Below are 19,487 nucleotides of genomic sequence, written 5' to 3'. Positions count from 1 at the left end.
CAAAGCCATTTAAACAGAATAATCTCTGAAGTTAATTATATATAATAGCCAGTAAGGGGGGATGATTTTCCATTTCTTAATATTAACCAATAAATAACTTCTGGCATGATTTTTCTGTTAAAAGTAGAAAATATTTGAAAACGTGAGCTTTAGAAGAGACTGTTGCTACAGCAGAAATTATAATTAACATTTATATAATGCTTCATAATGCATTACAAATTTATACAGTAATTTTAATATGTCTTATATATCTTTATTAAAAACTTTAAGCACATATTACTTCTTTTTTTTTCTGCTAACATTACCTTTGCTAATAATACTTGTTAGCTGTACTTACTAACAGTACTTAAATGAAGTACTAACAGCTTTTATATCCTCTTTGATTTTTCTTTTTTTCTCAGCCACTTTTTCAGTGTTTTAAAAAAATTTTGGGCTTGTCAATTCACTTTTGTTAGGTCGTGAATTCTACTTTAGTATTTTCTAATGGGAAAAAGAAGGTAACGTATTCTAAATAACTGAAAAAATGAGTGAAATCTGAAAAGAAGATGAAAAGTTCTTTGGCGATCTTACCTCCCCTCCTTTTCTACTTCTTAATAGCGTCTGAAGGTTTAAATTGTTTAAATGCCATAAGCATGTTTGGAATTTTGGTTCAAAATATTGTTTGACTGTTTGTTTTGTGATTTTTGTTTAATGTGTGGAACTTACAGACTTAGTGGATCAACGCATCAGTTGCTAAAACTTGGCTGCAAAAAAGGCTGGATAACGTATTTGCATTTTCAGAGTGAAAACTTTCGGCCATTCATTTCAACATAATGTCTTGCAACTAAATGCAGTTTTGTTTTATTTTTAAATAAAGACATGTGAAAACAGGGTGTCAAAAAGTGGTGTTTTTACATAAAAATTATTTCCACTGGCAAATTTGGATCACAATCAAAATTCATAACGCAATTCTGTTCCCAAGCAGAATATTTCTGTCAGGAATAATCTAAATTTACTGTCACCAGTCATATTTCAGCATGCTTCCAAGAACTGATATGTTCAGAGCTGTTTGTGGGAAAGCTGTGAAAGTAAAAGGAGAGTAAGCCCATGTAGTCAACTGATCATTTATTGAAATTATGAAGGGATATTTTAGCTGAAGTTGGAATTAGTTCGGAACTGTGCCCTTTATTCTGCAAAATGGAGCCTTTTGCAGAAAAATAATAATTAAAAAAAAAAAAAAAGATATATTCACTTTTGGAGGCTCAGTTTTTGGAGCAGACTTGTTGAGTAGGTAGTCCAAATTCTGATCGCATTTACTTTAGAGTAAAATTAACAACACATCCCCTTATCTCACCAGAATGATTCATTTAAATGTTTAAACATTGACAAATGCTGACTTTTCCTTTACTTCATTCTATTTGAAACAAGTAATTTTGCTATTTGTTTGATAAATAAGGAAAAGTGACATGTTCTTCGATAACACTTTCCCCCAGAAACTTCATGACCTTGTGTCACTGCTGTTACCAATGAAAAGACATTCATATAAAATTTTTATCTTAGGTTAAAAAAGCAAACCCAAATGGTCTCCACGATTGACGTCCTCTGAAAGAAGATGTTTCCTGAGGGAAATAATGATTGGAGGATGTTACTGGCCTAGGGCAAAGCTTCCAGCGTTCAGATTTCCCAACCAGTCATTGGCTTCCAGGTAAAGCCTTTTGCTTTGATCAGTGTTTGTCAATTCTTACTCTGCATATTCCTTTTATGTCTTCAGTATATTTTTTTTCTTGACAGAGGGTATTTGCTGTGCATTTTAGCTATTGATTAGGAGGAAAAACACAGTTCTGAGACTTATACTTTTTTAGGCTGTACTATTAATTATATGGACGTTTATGTTTGTTGTTGTTGCTTGTTGTACGTGGTGGTGTTACTCATATTGTAATCTGCATTGTGTTAATGTCCAAAGTCTGAATTCAGCTCAGCTGCCTTTTGCTAGGCATTCTACAAAGATGACAGGAAAAACCCGCAGCTGACAATTAAGGAAAACATTCACCCTGAAGGCAGTACTTGGAAATATGACTAAATTTAAAGCACATGCTTAAGATCTGCTGAGAGCATGGATAGGCTATCTATGCAAGACAATTTCCTCCCAAAAGTTTGGCCTTAGATGGTTAAATAAATGTCAGTTATTTGTGGAATGTTATGGAAAGCCACTTTTTTTGGAAATGATGAATATTTATTTAAAGGGTTTTTGAATGTTTGTTAGTGACTCCATTTTCAATTTCACTACATGTTCTTTTTCTAAAAATTTTTAATATTTTTTCAATTATTATGAAGTTCTTGCAAGCAAAAGTTTTCCATAGCAAAATTAAAACAAAACAAACAAAAGACAATATAATGTATTAAGTAAAAGGATATTTAATAATATCCTTTTACATTAACATATCTTCTTGATATTCTTCACCTGAATTTTATTTTTTTGTGTTCGTATCTCATTTCACATGCAGTGAAAAGAAGGATATCCTTTTTAAACATGAGCTACCTTTCAGTATATTAAGACTATTGTTTTCATTACCTGACAGAATTCTGGCCTATGTTAGCAAGAAAACAAGAAAAAACTGTACAATCAAAGATTGTCATTTTGTAATATACACACAGGCAGCATCAGCCCTCTGATCTGCTCTTTGTCTAATTGGTAAGGTTGCCTGTCAGATTCAGTACACAAGATGTAACTGTCCAGCCATGATTATGTTAATTTTGTGTATAATGAGCCTTGTGTACCAGAACTTTACACCTTTATATTCCAATTCTCTTCACCTCAGTTGCATTGCTGTAATGCAGACTAACTCTTCCAACAATCATGCTTGATATGCTCCATATAAAAAAAACCAACCTGTGAATATTTTCATTTTAGGTTAGGGTAACAAAATCCCGTCCATGAGAATAGAAACCAGGGAGCAAAAATTATAGGTGTTTTTTTTTTTCTCGTCATTAAATTTCTTAGCAAAACTCTCACTGGCTGCAGTGAGGTAAGGATTTTATATCATGTTTTTCCTGTAAGTGTTGATTATGTGTAGCATAGTCTGACCACTGTTGGAAATAATATTATTCTTGAAATGTATCTTGGTCTCACAGTACCAAACAATCCTACTCATGAGTTAGTTACTCTGCCTGCAATTCTTCCTCTTGGTTTGTCAGTGAATAATATGTTTTCAAGGCACATTAACAATTTCTGAAAGGCTGACACAAAAATGCCAGCATCATCATGATATCAGTCAAGGATAATTAGAGAACAGTCCAAAAAATAAAGTCTTCTCGTATGTTAAACTTAGTTATACAGTTTAGCTTTCTGTATTTTGTAAATGTGGTTCTTTGAGAATAAAAGTACAGGTCAGTTTCCCAAGACGTTAATTAAAACTATACAAACAAACCATTGTGTTTGCTAACAGATACATCAAAATGACTGTTATGGAGTCCTGCGAAATGAAATATATTCTCAGACATGTTGTAGCATTCATTTTTGAGAAACAGATAAGAATTTACTGATGAGACAGAAGGGAAGAGATGAGCCCAAGTAAAGAAGTGCCAATTCATCAGAAATAATGTTTTTACTAGAGCATTGATGACAGCCAGGCTAATCTAAGTTAGCTCTCTTTCACATTCTGACAGAAGGAATTCATGTTGCTGTTTGAAAGATTAATAAATCCCACTGAAGTTCTCACTTAGCTTCTGGACTGCTTAACTCATTCTGTAACTATAGACAGAGTTTATGTGCCTGAATTCGGTTTCTCTTTGAATGATGAATTTCAGCTGAAATTAAGAACAATAACACTTTATAAGTCCATTCAATCAAATATTTGTCTTTTCTGGAAGAAAAAAATCAGATACATTCCATTCAATGTTTCAACCCACAATTTTTATAAAATGATAGAAAGTACTGACTTTCTTTTTTTTTTTTTCTTTTTAAAAAAGTGCATAAATGATCAGGAATGCTGGCTCCTTAAGAATTCAATTCTGTCAGGGTACAAGAGTAGACATTTTGACAGCGATGAAGATGCTGACTTCCCTAAGGTCTTTCTGATCTTCTCTGCCCTCTAAAAATGCTGCATACGAAAACCCACCTTCAATCAATCGATGAGCAGATTGATTTTACTCCCACTCCTCCCCATATGTGAAATGATCTTTCCAGAGAGTGGAAGTGCAATAACTGGATTAATTTCATCATTATCTCCTCCAAGAAGGGTGGCAAAATAAGGAGGAAACAAAAAATGTGAAGAAATAAAACTAGGACTGTATAGTAAAAAGTACTAATAACCAACAATTTAAACAATGCCAGTGCATCCTTTGCAAAGCTGGGGTTTAATTCGTTCTTTGAAATCTTGCCCAAGTCAATAGTTACTGAAAATAAATGCCTGAGATACACAGCAATGAAAATGCCTCAGCATATCTTATTTTCCCACTTAGCTTATCCATAGCCATACCTCCAAAAAAAATGTATGGAATTGCACTGTATGGTGATGCTGTGACAAAGAATCGCAACACCTCCCCCAACTTTTTTATTTGAAAATATCTTTAATGTTTCCTTTCTGTGTCATTTTGAACTTCCAAATTGTAATTCCTCTGGAATGAGTTTTGCTGCTCCTGCAAGAAATGCATGTGCTGGCTTGCATTACACAGGGCCATATGGAGAAGCTCCCTCCCTGCTGTTTCCATGCACACAATCACCCTGCCTTTTAAAACTTCTCTGATCGTGGATCAAAGTGGAATGGTTTTGTGAAGTCACATCGCTGTCTGTGTCTGCAGATGCGAGAGGTAGGTGGATCTTTTCCTTCTCACAGGACATTCAGTTGTGCATGGATGGGGCAGGCTAATCAGCAAAGATTTATAGAAACCCATGTTCTGTTTCTCACCTACTAGACAAAGAATAGGAAAAGGAAAACATAAGGGAAGGAAAAATAGAGTGAACTGGAAATTGGAAAGCTGCCCAGTGTCCTTTTCAGAGTTCTTTCTGACATGCGTGTATCATGTTTGGTCCTGAAGTCATAACAGCTCTACATTAAAAAAAAAATAGTCATTTACAAATTGGTTATTTTGATGTACACTTTTAAATCTAAAAATATCACATACTGCAGCAAATGTTTTTCCCTAAAAAAGGGACAAAGTTCATAATAAAACTGTAATGAATTACATTCAACTTCTTGTTATCTAACATTGAATTATTTGAGTATACAATCAGCTAAAGGAACTCAGGCCCTTCCACTGTGTTGTAAGACAACCTAATAAATGCTTTGATTACAAAGTCAGTGAGTATGGCCCTTAGGGTAAGAGGAAGCCCTGGAACACAGTCTCTAGCTCTTTGGTCACTGGCAGGCTTTCAGTCCCCACTGCATGCAGAATGTGATATTTAAGTATATTAGTTGGGCATATAAAAAAAGCACGGACAAAATTTTGGCTTGGAATCCATGCTTGAATCATAAAATTTACCTTCCTTCCTGCAAGTATGGTGATTTTGTCCTGGGCCTATCTGTACTTAGCAATGAAAGTTTTGGGCTAAAATTAGGTTTCCAAACTCTATTTCTTAATTTTTTTAATCTAATCACTTGCCTCGTCAGATATAATACTTACGCTTCAGTTTTCCCAGGCAGTGCTGCTGAAAGGATAAGTCACTGCCCTCGATCCTCCCTCCCATTGATTTCCACTGTTGCTTCATCTTCTCTGTTGTCCCAGGACCTGCGCATCGGTGCAGCGTAGAGCTGAACCCAGCCGAGAACCAATCAACCCCCAATACTCTGTGCTGTCACTGAAGAAGAGATAAATATTCTTTCTGTTACGTGAAAACAGTGTTGTGGAGTGAGAAAGCTACAAGTGTCTATTGCCCAGGGAGAGATGATTGAGTGATAGCTCATTCTGCTGATACGTTATGGTTGAGCCTCTCTACCCTCAAACTGTAAATATGTGTTCCTGCAGATCCCCTTTGGCCACCTCTGACGTTTTTCTAGCCATATCGTGAACTGATTGCGGAACTTAAAATGGCAGAAAATTAAAGCAGAAAAATAAAGAGTTTTCTTCCAGTTTGACTCCATGAACAATCTCACTGAGGGGCTGGATGAGTGATGGTGTTGGTCTAAAAGAGGGATAAGGGAGCAGGGAGTGAGGTGAATAGGACATCCTTTGGATGGTAGCTGATTGTTACATTGGCTGAGCTGTATTGTCCAGCTACACCTTTACCAGTTTCTTGTTTTTTTTTTTCCTTGAATCGAGAATACCAGAAGTAGGGACTGTTTGTCAAGCTGTGTATGAGCTGAACTAGGAAACTGAAAACAAAGGCAAGCAGAGAAGATGAAGATGCAGATGTAAATGTAATCCTAAGGGGGGACAAGTATCCTCCTTAGGCACAGCTATGATAGGAAAGGCAGAGTTGGAAGTCATGATCAAGACAAAGAAAATTAGAAAATAAGCCCCCAAATGTAAGTTTTTTTTTCCCTACTGTGTTTTGGGAAATAGAAGCTGGTGTGCTTCCTTCATAAATAAATGTCCTTCTCTCAAAGAATATCTATCTTGTGTCATTCATTTCCTCTGATTTAAGCCCAAGTTCTGGCTAACTGCTTAAACCAAAGTGTTTATAAAATTATTGTCATACTCTCGAAAAATTAGGCTGCATTGGTCATCCACTTTTTTGGTGGTGTTACAAAGTAAAAAATAGTTTATTTTTGAGACAGTATGTCTCAAACAGGAGAAGCTTGCAGCAGAAGAACTATACTGCAAGTTAGCGGTAAGCACTTACTGTTACTAAGGGAGATCTTATCATTATAGCAATTATAAATCATGTTAAACAAAAGCAGCAGTAATTATGGTGTTATTTGTGGGAATCAAGACATACAGTCATGAAGAAAAATGAGAGAGCGGGATTGGGTAGTTCATAATGGATGACACCGAATTCATAATGTATGTGTATAAAAAATGGTTGTTATACCTCACTGTCACTGCAGCCATCATGTACCAAGCCAAAACTAAACATACAGGTAAACATAGCATCTGGCCAGCTGTGCACAGCTGTAGAGAGCTATCAAAACCCAGCTGCAGCTTAGTGGTTCTCTCTGAAATCTTTCAGGAAGCAATTGCTAAAGCCTGTATTGACATCTCTTTTGACAACTGCCTAATCTCTTACAAGTTGTTGGTAAATGCTGCTTTATATCATCTTGTCACAGACCGTCAGGGGGGAAAACAAGCATATTTTTCAAAGTCTAGTTCAGGTATGGTTTATCCCCAAAGTCTCCTATGCAGATTTGCTCCTCTCTCTTAGATGGCAAAACAGCTGGCAATGGGAAGACCTCACTGATGTTTCAAATCCAGAGATTTAAGCTTGTCTAAATACATCTAACCTACAATGTTTCCACTTGATCCCATACTTGACGTTTAGACACCAACACGAATTTTAATTGTCATTTAGATACTTACCCTCCTCCTTTCATTTTCAACACAGATATTGGAAGTCACAAAATACAGATAGATGTCCAGGACCTTGAATGATCCAAAAGGGGATTTGGATTTGGATTATGGTCTATTTCAGATCACTAGGTCCAGTCAAGTTAACGAATCAAATTCTGAATTTCTAACCACTTAAATTTGAAGTTTTTCATAACCAGGATTTTGGTTTTAATATCTGTGTATTGCCTAAGTCTTCCAAGCACACAGTAGCTTCCTACCCTATCCTCTCTTCCCTAAATAACATCCCCCTCTTATCACTAGGTACCAGACAACTTTTTGTGGCAGCCTCTCTTGTTAAATGATATAAGCAGATTAGAAGTTGTTTCCAGCTGTACTTTGCTTCACTATATTTATCTCTTCACTGTTTCAGACCTGAAAAGGGGTTTTGTGTACCAGGATATGTCTGTCTTTTCTTCATTGTGCCAATCTAATATCACCTCTCCTTAAAAAATTGTCATCTTGCTTACATGTATATAGGTGTAGCCCAATACTGAAAAGGAAAAAAAAACAGTTTAGGATATTCCTTATTACATTTGTCAGAAAACTTTGGGGTTTTCTTCTCAGCTGTCTTGCCTTGCTGATTTCTCATCCCAGTATACTTCACTGCAGGAATGAAGTACAGGGTAACTTATCACATTCCAATCTGTGTTGATTCTAACATGCACTAAAATGTCAAAATCCTGCTAGATCTTTTTTTTCACTGGGATTCTGAGGAAAAAAAAAACCAAAACCCAGAACACCTTCCCCCCTCTGCAAACTCCAATGATACACTTAGAAAGACTAGTTTACACAGTGACAAAACATTCTAAGGAAAAAAAAAATGCTCATAATATTGGCTAATAATTTAATAACTCTGACACATTGCACATGATGTACCAGAAGTTGGTAGTAGAAAGAGTCTGTTCATTCTCTCTGATCTCCATCACTAAAAAAATGGTAGTACTGGTGATTTTTATCATTTTTCCAGCTCTTAGAGCAGAGTATCAGCACAAAAAAAAAGATATTGATACTAATATTATGTAGGTCTGGAACTTTTTATTCTTTCACATTGGCAGAGCTTTGAAACAAGAGAAGCAATGGCAGGACCGCAGACGTATATATAACCCCAGAGACTACCTGGAGCCAGCAGTTCATTTGCTTCTACGAGTACTCTACACTTTAACACAATAATCAGATTCAGCTCTAATTCAGACATGCTGACAGACATGGGAGTGGCTGGAGTCAGAAACAGAAACGTGTCCTCTGCACCCTTGTAGTTAATCCAGTCAGCATTTGGATTTTTAAGAGCTTTAAAACTAAGTTGTTAATAACCCTTCTGGCCTGAAAATGTCGTTTCAAGTCTTGGACAGAGAACAGAACAATTCCCCAAATCTCAAACATTATGAATCTACTTTTAAAGTGCTTTTTCTCATGTGCCTGTCAGTTTGTTTGTTTTGATGGTTTCTTAATGATACAGTACACTGAAAAAGAACAGGATTGGTCTGGTTTTAGTGGGACCATTAATAAAATCTCTTTGTAGGAAGAAAAAGTTTATAAGAAGCTGAACTGATGTAAGTCAAGTAGGAAACTGGTACTGTCCTTTTGATTCTCTGTAGTATAGTTTTCCTCACTGGAGAAAGATCCAAACTAGAGCTCCAGCCCTTGCTTTCTGCAGTCTGTGTGATCACTGAGTGTAAAACTGCAACATGGCACAGACTTGGATGCTTTATGCAGAGAATTCTGTAAATGCAGAGAGTTTACAGTTACTTAAAGCTAATCAGGGTACTTGCAAACTTTGTTAGGAAATTTCTCATGCACCTGTCTGAACAGAGTAAAATTAATATAAAGAGCAGGAGAAACCATATTGTTTTTAAAACACTGGCTGATAACATATCTTAACATTTAAAAAAAATAACTTTGCGGAAAGAGAAAGAAAATGATGTTGATGTTTGTTTTCTGTAGTCACAAAATCAAAGCTAATTCTGAGTCTTAGGAAAAGAAAAATTAATTGGGAACATGCTAGAGCAAATTCAAATTTTATGTAGTAATTGGTGCATCTGTATCACAAAAAAAGCAATTGTCCCTGGAACCACTTTAACACCATGAATTCTGTCTTAAGGATCTAACACAAAAAAATACACTTTCTGTGAGAGAAATTTTATCAAAACATCTTAGAGTCTTTTTCCTAGACAGAAATGTTCAAATGTAATCCTTTTTTGGACTAGGAATCCTTCTCTTCAGAAACCAGAGGATTATTCCTTTTGAAGACATCTGAACGTAAGAATGCTTTTCAGTTTCTGACAAACCAGGGAGAGAAACAAGCACAGTAGCTCTGGGCATATTCTCTTTCCCTGACATGAAATGATGTCTAAAAGAATTTTGGATTTTTTTTTTTAATTTTTATCCAGGATTTCTAGATGTGTAATTACTGCACAGCAGTTCTAGCCCAGATGCCACACGTGAAGACCTCAGATGTCTGCATAGATCATACATCTACCAGCTTACTGGTGTAAGGCAAGCTTACAACAGAAAACAACTTTAGTATGTTCCAAAACCATTGAATTTACTGGTCAACCAGAGATGATTAAAGTCATGTAAGCCCAGTAGGTCCAAAAACTTCCCCAGTGTAGGACATGCCACTTAGCTGGGATACTTGTCCTTCAGTGAGCATTTTTAGGCTGAAGTGGGCTTTCTCATTTTTGTGGGCTTGTCTTATTCTGTGTAGATCTCAAGGTTGTGTTAAAAAAAAAAACAAACCCTGAAAAAGGAAAAATAGTACTTTGTAAAAGAAAAAGCACATGAGGAAGATACATGGTCACGAACAAAGAAATTTGCAGAAAGGAAGACAAATATGAGTGTATTTCAACCTTATTATTTGCAGAAGGTTGTCAGGGATCTTCAGTACTGTACTGGATTAAATTTCTTAAAGCTTGTGCATCCAAATTGTTCATTTCCAAATGCTTCTTAACCATTCCCCTTTCTTACAACTGGGTAGTATTTTTATTTACTCAATGTTCTTGCTTTTGTGCAAAGTCAGGATATTTTATTATCTGTGTCATAAGTTCACCAAGAGAACAAATTGGAAGACAACAAATCTGAGCTTCTTATCTTTTGCCTTTATATGTTCAATTCTTTAAAAATAAATCCCCTTGTGATTGAAAAGGGAGAAATGTGTTTCCACATTTGACTGAAGCAGCTCCAGTTAAAAACAAAAAATGTTGTTATTACTCAGGAACAGGAAGTGACCTGGGAAATCTCTGTGATTGTCACAACATTTCATACACCTTTCCTTTTTCCATTTTAGTCCACTCATGATACAGTTACACAGAAAGATTTAAGCTCTGTCAGGAGGACTTGTACCTGATGTTTCCTTTCCCTTATGAGATGAGATGACTTATGTTGCATAAGAAGAAGGATGCTTTGTAGGATAAAGCCTTTTTGTCTGAATAAATGCTTTTCAGCACCTGCCTGCAATTATGGCCCCATTGACTGACTTGTGCAACTCCATCTCCCCTCTTGTCTGAAAATGCTCATTGCTTGATTACAAAATTTTTTGATCTGGAAAATGCAGAGGTGTATCCTGGCAGCCTTGAGCCTGGAGCTGACTCTCTGGGATGGCAGGGGTAGTGGTTAGATTTAGATCAGGTACCTGTTTCTTATTTCCCAATGATAATCATCATCATTATCATGTTCAGTTTAGGGTTTTTGGAAGATAATGTTTTAACCGTGTATTTTAGTACATTTCTTAGTTATCTGAAAGCTTAAAATGTAGCTAACTAAAATCTTTACATAATCCTGGTTAAAATCCAGCAACTGTACAATTTTAAGCTTGGTGAGGCCAGGTAATTGAATAACAGCAAAGCAGAAAGTATGCAGCACAGAAAATTTTCTGATTCCAGCTTCATGAATGTTTTGTTTATTATACTGAAGACCAAGGGAAAAATTATATTTACAAATTAGGAGGCATAATTTAAAAACATTCATTTGACATCTGCTCTGCTAATCTTCCAAACACTGAGTCTCTAAAGTGTCCTGTGTGAATGCATTAAGCCATGTTTTGGCCTTTCCTGGTTTCCATAACTTGAGCAATTTACCTCCACAATTAGGCACTGGCAGATTGTTTCTACAAACTGAAATGCATTTTGACTAGTTATGACAGAATAAAACTTTGTAGAGAATTGCCCATTTCAGCCTGTCAAAACAGATAGGATATTTCTGGGGTATACAATTAGGCCAAAGGAAACAAAAACCAGTGCATAAATCACTACAATTGAAACGCTTTTAAAATGCAGCAGTGCTTTCTAATACTAGGATTAATTATATCAAAAGCCTAAATGGGAATCCACCTTTAACTAATAGTAATAATATGGTGTATTACATGACACTGATTATTCAGTTACTTCTAAGTTCTGTACTAGTGCCAGATCAAATTCTGGTCTGGCTATGTTTTTTTTCGTACTGCAGAGTTCAGGCATGATCATTATCAAGACTATTAATTGGATGTAATAAAGAAATGAAAATGCCATTTTAGTGGTTAATCTAGGTCTAATTTCAGATTTTTAATTCCCCCTTTCTCTTCCCTTCCTCTGATTCCAGTCATCTAGCATTTTGGTTTAAAGTCTCAACTTTTATCGACATATGGAAAAACAAAAGGTTGATTACAATACCACTGATTTGCATCAGTGTTCCTGTGCTAGCAGACAAAAGCAGAGACTATGCATAAGATTTCACATGAGGAAAAATGAATACTGTGTTTAACAAATTGAATAAACTATCAATCCTTAGCAAAGAAATCATGATGGAGTCATTGTGAAATCATATAGACTATAGTCGATAGAAATGGAGAAAAAGTATGTCTAGTCAAATGTTAATGAATTAAGTATTTCATATTACATTTAGAAAACAAATTTTTTTTCCTTTTCATCTTTTCTCATGTGGGATTTAAATTTTGCCAGGGATTAGACACTATGCTTTCCCCCTGCACTATTCTATAATATATTCTGCAATTCAGATTTGTGTTTGCAGGAGGTTAATACCTCTTCTGTAAGGTTGTTCAGGGTGAAAGGTCCTACTGCCTTCTTTCTAGTGTTGACAGGCAGCTGAAGAGGTATCACATCCATGTTTGGGAAAATGACTATTTTATTATTGTCGTGGTTGCACTAAATCAAACCGAGTGGTCAGTAAACTGGGTAGTATAAACCTACTCTTCTTCTCTTAGGAGCTTCATAAGAAATATGTAATCTCCTTTCTCAGCTAAAGCACTCCATGCTGAAAACAATGTGGCACTTGGGTAGGGACAGACAGCTTTCCACCAGCTACCGCTTAGAAAAGTTTTGTGTGCCTGTAGGCAAGACACAGGATAAAACAGGGTTATTGAGAAAGTATCACCATGTGTAGCTTGGACAAATATCAGTCAAGAGAAAGCCTAGAGAGAGTGAATGCAGGTTGAAAAAGACAGTGCACTGGAAAATTTTTTGATTCATCTGATGTTCATGTGAATGAGTTTTGTACATCTTTGTGCTTATGCTTGGCAGCCTAAATTCCTTGATAGCATTTTCGTTTTATATATGTTCTGTATTCAGAACTCAGTGACAGCAACATATATTTGTCGAGAAGTATAACCCAGCTTCTCCCATGTAATTCTGGTCCTGAAGCTGAAAGCCATAATGCTGAGAAGAAAGATAAGTCATTGGAGAAATCAGGGCTGCATTATCTTATCATTCCAAACTGGCTTGTAGTTCTTTGTGAAATGTAACCTCATCACATAATATGGAGTGAGCTCTGGCCTGCACCAGCTAATATTGGGTTCTGTATTTAGGGTTAGCTATGGTGCATTCACAGATTTATCATATTCTGTAAATAGTGGCAAACAGTCAGGAACCATTAAGGGCCACATTAATTGGATCAACTCTGGTGTACAGGTTGTCAAATCTGACCCTGTATCAGATACACAGCCCCCAAGATCAATAAATATATTGAGAGGGTAAATTTGCAGAGAGGATCCTTTTGATAATCATATGAAAGGAAACAGAAACTGCCCAAGCTCCTTACAGGATCAGTATCTGTATGTCCCAAGATCAGCCTTCTGATGTTTTGAAATCTTTAGATATAGCTTTACCTACAAACTATATTGACAGTGCTGAAGGATTTCTTTACACTCACATAGCAGCCTTGAGAAATGATAATCTACGTAAGGAGTGTTAAAAACAATATTAGTATCTATGAGCTTGGCATTTCATGTGCTTTTCTGGACAACACTAAATATAACAGAATGTGCAATTTTAAAATGATCTATAAAAATTTTTACTACAGTGATTTTGTTATGTTAATTCTCTTCTCCTCCTTAATGTCATAAACTTTAATATTCATGTAGGCTGTTTCTTCATATTTCATGAATACACGGTGTATTTGGACAATAAAATCATTCTGCAGACTCAATCACAATAAACACAACAGTGTATGAAAAAAAATTCCAGACACGGCAAGTCATAACACAGCTGCTTTAATTTGGTTTGTCTGATTAACAGGGGTGTGCTTTGATGTGTTACAATGGTGAAGGGAGTCACCAGATTGGTACTATGAGATAATCTGGCATCCACTAGAATTTGACAAAACGGCAGTTGTTGAAACTTCATACAAAGAACTTACAAAGCCTTTGCTCTCTTATTTTATCTATCCTTTTTTTTTTTTTTTTTTTAATGAATGTGTTAATGGGAAAACCAGCCCAGACACGGTACTGCAAAGTGAAATATAAAACACATCACTGATGCATAGACAGGAAAGGATCTGCTCTTCTTAGTGGGCTGATCCTGAGCTGTTTTTATCAACAGCAAGAAAAGCACTGAAGGCCTGTGATGGCAGCCCATGGGACTTCTGCAGCAGCCGGAGGTTAAATCCTGCTCTCTGAATAAAGTCCCAGAGCAGCATCTACCTAGCCTGGCCCTCCAGCTTGTGTGTTTTATCTTCAGTTCTGGACTCCAGTATGCTCCTGGGCCTGTTAAGTACTTGCTGCATTTTATCCCTGAGGCTACTGCCTGTGGAGAGCAGCTGCTAATCTAGATCAACCTTCAAACTCATTGAGTACTTTCAGGCAATCTGGGATGAAAAGTTCTAAGAAGTTTTTCATTACTATTCCAATTTTGGTACATATTATTTACATTTATATGATTACAAAAATCCTGCCAAGTACAGAACCTTTATGAAAATGAGTTGGTGCTAGAAGTACAGTTCTTCACAAACATAACACCAGCACAAATATACTCACAGTTTTCATTTCAGGCTGCACAGCTCTGCCCCACCCAAAATACATCTCACTCTGGGTTTGCCAAATGAGGACCCTGACAGAGCCCTTATTGAACAGCCTTTGAAAAACTCTTCAGTTGAACAGTTCTATGCTTAAATTGGACAGTGTTATTCCAATATTTAATTCTTAATTGTTCCCAAAACAAGCATGCTAAATTCTTCTGTTCATTCTTTGAGCCTCTGTAGACTCTGATTTACAGGAACTAAAAATGGAAGACAGAATAGTATGAAGTTTCTATTTTTCTTTCTAAAGAACAGAAATAAAAATGAAGGAGAGGAGAATAAGCTAGTAGAAATACATTTTTAAAGTTAAAATTTGTTATGCTTTTTCTCAGATGTTACTTACAAGCCCATGCTTAGATAAAGCCAAGGATACTCTCAGAGGTATGCAAAAACAATGACCTCAAATCCCTAAATTTCTTTTTGGTTGTAAGCCATTTTTCATCTTCGGAAATACATTTGTGCCAAATGTTTCAGAAAGCAATTTATAGTCTGTGCTATAAACACCCTCACACCAGGGTGGCCTTTTAGCATAGAAAAAAGTTGAATAGCACAAGAAGCATTGCAATTCAGCGATATAAGCCCAGACCGCCTTTATTTTACCCGAGTGTCTCACATTCTCCCCTTTCCCCCTGTCTGTTTCTGTCAAACCAGCTTACTGGTGTCTACTCTGATTCTATTTCTGTACTGCAAAGGGATCTGAGCATGCAGGACTGTGAATATATACCCGTGCACTTGGCTGTGCGTGTATGCCCATACACTCAAAGTAAAAAAAATCTGCTGAAATGTAATTATCTGGCATACAGTAGTTTTACTAGTGTTTTTTTTTTTTTCCTTTTTTTTTTCTTTGTCTGGTTGTCCTTATGCGCAGTAAGATACCATTCATATGTGTGCTTGGGAAAGAAGCAGAGCAAGATGTTGACCTCGAGACCTCTGCGTCTTTAAAAGTGATATGATTCTTAAACACCACAACCCCCATTTGTAGGGAAGTCAAGAGCAAGAAGTGCATTTATTTGTTTCTTTGATGCTCCAAAGATGAGATCAGCTACCTGCTGCAGATTAAGATTTTTTTTTCTTTTTTTTTTTTTTGATACAACATAGGGATAAAATTTACTTTGGTTTCCCTTCTTCCCTCTTTTTTATATTAAAAAATTATGCTTGTGCTGGAATATTGCATCAGTATGAAGCATGAATAACATCAGTGTTTCTATATAATCATGTTAGCTAAGGATGATACAAATCCTTAGATGTCAGCAATAGGAGATGACGGGAATAGATGTATGAGAAATACATTTTGTGCATCAAAGGGCACAGAACCATATCATACGTGGCCACCACACCAGTAAGCTCCATCTCTGAATAATTCTGGGGGTTTTTTATTGTCAATTCTTGCTCTACTGCTGAGGTAACTGAGAACTCAGTATCATACTAGACATCCTCTAAAGCTGCTGGAATACAGGCACAGGTGGGCCGCAGGATATTAGTAGATTGGAAAATACTTACGAGGATGGCATCATTATCTTATTTACCTTTGGAGACATAGACCAATGTTAAAATATTCTTTTCTGAGTTCTCTGCTTTCCAAGATAAATTACCATATAAATCTAGACCAAAACAGAGTTTGGATAGGTTTATATTACTATTGATAAATCAGTAGAAGGATTTTTTTTTACTTAGGATGAACTTGAGACTACGTGTTTGAATATCATCTTATCAAAGTCTCTACTGACTTCAGCACCGAGAGAGAGGTTATGATCCTTTTACTGACCTGATCCTTAGGGAAAATAGTTCTGTGAAGACAATAAAATAAATGTTTATATTTTTATATTTTCTTCCTAAAAACTCTGTAGGAATATCTCCTAATTCTAGAAATACATACAAAATTTCTCTGGCTCTGCTTTAACTTTTACACCCTTTCTAGATTTATGCCTATTTTAGCAGTTTAGGTAGTTCAGTTCAGGTGCCAAAACTAGTAATTAATTCCCAACAGATGGCCAGTACTGCTTACCTGCAATTTAGTTATGGTTAAATGAAGTGACAGTAGCTCCTCCTTTAGACTGCAGAACAGGAAGAGCAATAGCAGTCTTTTTCCTCCCAGCCTCCAAGTGGTACTATAAGTTCCGAAAAAATGTATTTTATTATATGTATAGTATTTTCTATACAATACATCTGTAAATTAAGTTGAAGTCACATTCACTGTCAAAATGATAGGTAATTCTGATCTCTTTGCAGGTTTAAAATTCTTTTTGCATGTTTGTTCTTGTTAATTTGGTCTTTTGCCTGGACAAGACCTTCTTGTAAAGCAAGGAATGCTATTAATCCCTTTCAATGACAGAAAATGAAAGCGCAGAGTAGCTGAATAAATTATGTCATGAGTATGGGCTTCACACCTCCTAACAATAATCACCTAAATGTCCTCTACAGTCAACAGTCATCTTCAGAGGGCACTTCATTCTGTTTTAGGAAGGGATGAATCAGGGATGAATCAGCCCCTACAGGTACTTTCTTCCTTCTATTGAGCACTGAGAGGTTTGGCAACTAGCTTAGAGGAAAGGTATGCTTTTGGGTAGTGAAAATGAGGTGATGTGGTATACACTGTTAGTGTTTAACAAGGCTGGAAGTAGAATCTAGGAATAATGGCAGTACAGTGTCTGTATGAGCTACTAAACTATTCTTCCTGTCTAAAACATAATATCTATTTTATTTTTCATGAGCTCCATGTATTTTATTCTAATTATTTGATGATCTCTATCCCGGACATTTCAGAAGGCTAGTTTTTGTGATTTAGTAGTTATAGAATTGAATTAACTGAGCGAAAATATGTGAAGAAGGAAGCCATTCATAATTTATGAATCTGTCTATTCAAAAAAGTTCAATTGTCCCTCTTAAAAGGCAAAAAGCTTGTTTCTTTTCTTATTAAGCAACTTTGTGACTGACTGAGGAATAGCCATTATGTAAACAAGTCACTGTTTTTCACTTCTACAGAAATAATTAGTAGCAAAGAATCTGAATGTAGTACCAATAATAATGTGAACTCATCTGTCGTTGTAAGACCTAGCTATATCTAAATGATGCTCTTAGAAGAAAGATATAATTGTATGATTTTTGCAAGATTTCATGTTCGTGCCCCCAAATATATCACCAAAGGCTCCTACCTCATTGCTGATTTATTTAGTTCACTTTCAGTCTATATGCAGCTTATGTTCCAGTTTTGGTTTTGATATAGTATTCATTAGAACTATAATATGTATGATGAGTTTGGGATTTTTTATGGTTAGTTGGCTAGACCACCTTCCAGAGGGTAATTATTTGCATATACATATATATTTATTTTGACATTCTAAATTATTTCTTATTTTGACTTTTCGGCTCATAGAAAAATCCTACTATTAGAATCTCTCTCCTATAGCACTTCATCTTTCTTGACATTAACATGGTAACCTTTCCCTGCTTCTTTTATCTCCACTTTTCATGACTTACTCTTTCGGACCATCAATAAGTGAAACATACCTGGCATGATCATGATAGCACGTATGACATTTATCAAGTTTATTAGAGAAAAGCAGATCAAAGATTGCTTTTTAGCATTTCCTGGAAGCTTATTTTTATATTGTAAACTTCAGTTTTTTCTAAGGAGTTATCTTATTTGAATCAATAGTGCCCCTATGTCATCCTTCCAGGGCTTTTAGCCAGATACATGTGAAATTATATTATTAGTTGAGCTTTCCCAGCACCATATAGTCCCCATGTTTACATCTCATTTCTCCCTGTCTTCTTTCTTCTCCACTTTCTGAGTCAGGCAAATAAACAAGCCTTTAAAAATGCAAATATTGATATTTAAAATAATAGCATCTTTTGTGCAAGAGAAACATGAAGCCTGAAAGAAAACTGAAATTCACAACTTCAAAATCTCTCTCTGTAGGAGCCTGATGTGGATAAAAGCCAGGGTTGCACGGAGAAATAGTGATGGGAGCAGGAAAGCAGCAAAGATGTTCCATTTATTTTCATCTGTTGCTTTCTGGACTGATGAAGATAAGTAACACTTAGGTTCAGCTGTCTGTGTCTATATTCAATGCTATCAAGCTCTGTGCTCCTCTGAGCATCATGCACCTAGTATTTTTATTTAGTGGGTGAAGTGACTATCACAGGTAAAATTTGCAAAGTACTTTGAGACCTTTTAGAGCAATAACACCTTAGATATGTAAACCAGGTTTTTTTTGGAGTCTGCACACTGATCACTGCTTTAATGAGGTCACTTGTTTAAAAATTTTACTTCATTTCGTCCAGCCTCCTTGTCAAAATAAATTTTGAGTTGCGTGACAAGACCTCATGTCAGCAAGAGCTCTGAAGTGAATGTTTTCCTTAATATGAGAACAGAAGCAACAGATGGAGTTTCAATCTTTAAACTTAAGTTTTGATAGAACACAAACCAATGAACTAGAATGAAGTGATTTTTGGAGGAAGAAAAAATCTCAGGTCTGGGAGCTGTGACAGACGTAAATAAAGGATCTGAGAATCAATCTTTCCCCTCCTGTCTCTGTCATTGCCATTTGGGCCTTTTTTTTTTTTGGTCTTGACCTTGCTTCACGTACTTTCAGTAACTTCCCAGTTGTGATAAATGCTGAGTCCTGAGGAAGACTTTTCCAGGTTACTTTATGTGCTTCCTGGTCTTAGGAGGCTCCTAGTCCCACCGTGTAGGATAGCTGGGTATATGTCTCCTCTTTCTACTCCACCTGTCACCC

The sequence above is a fragment of the Leptosomus discolor genome, chromosome 3, assembly GCF_034619465.1.
Source record: "Leptosomus discolor isolate bLepDis1 chromosome 3, bLepDis1.hap2, whole genome shotgun sequence".
Classification (NCBI taxonomy): domain Eukaryota; kingdom Metazoa; phylum Chordata; class Aves; order Leptosomiformes; family Leptosomidae; genus Leptosomus; species Leptosomus discolor.
The sequence above is the reverse complement of the archived record's forward strand: the minus strand, read 5'-3'. Positions refer to the sequence as shown.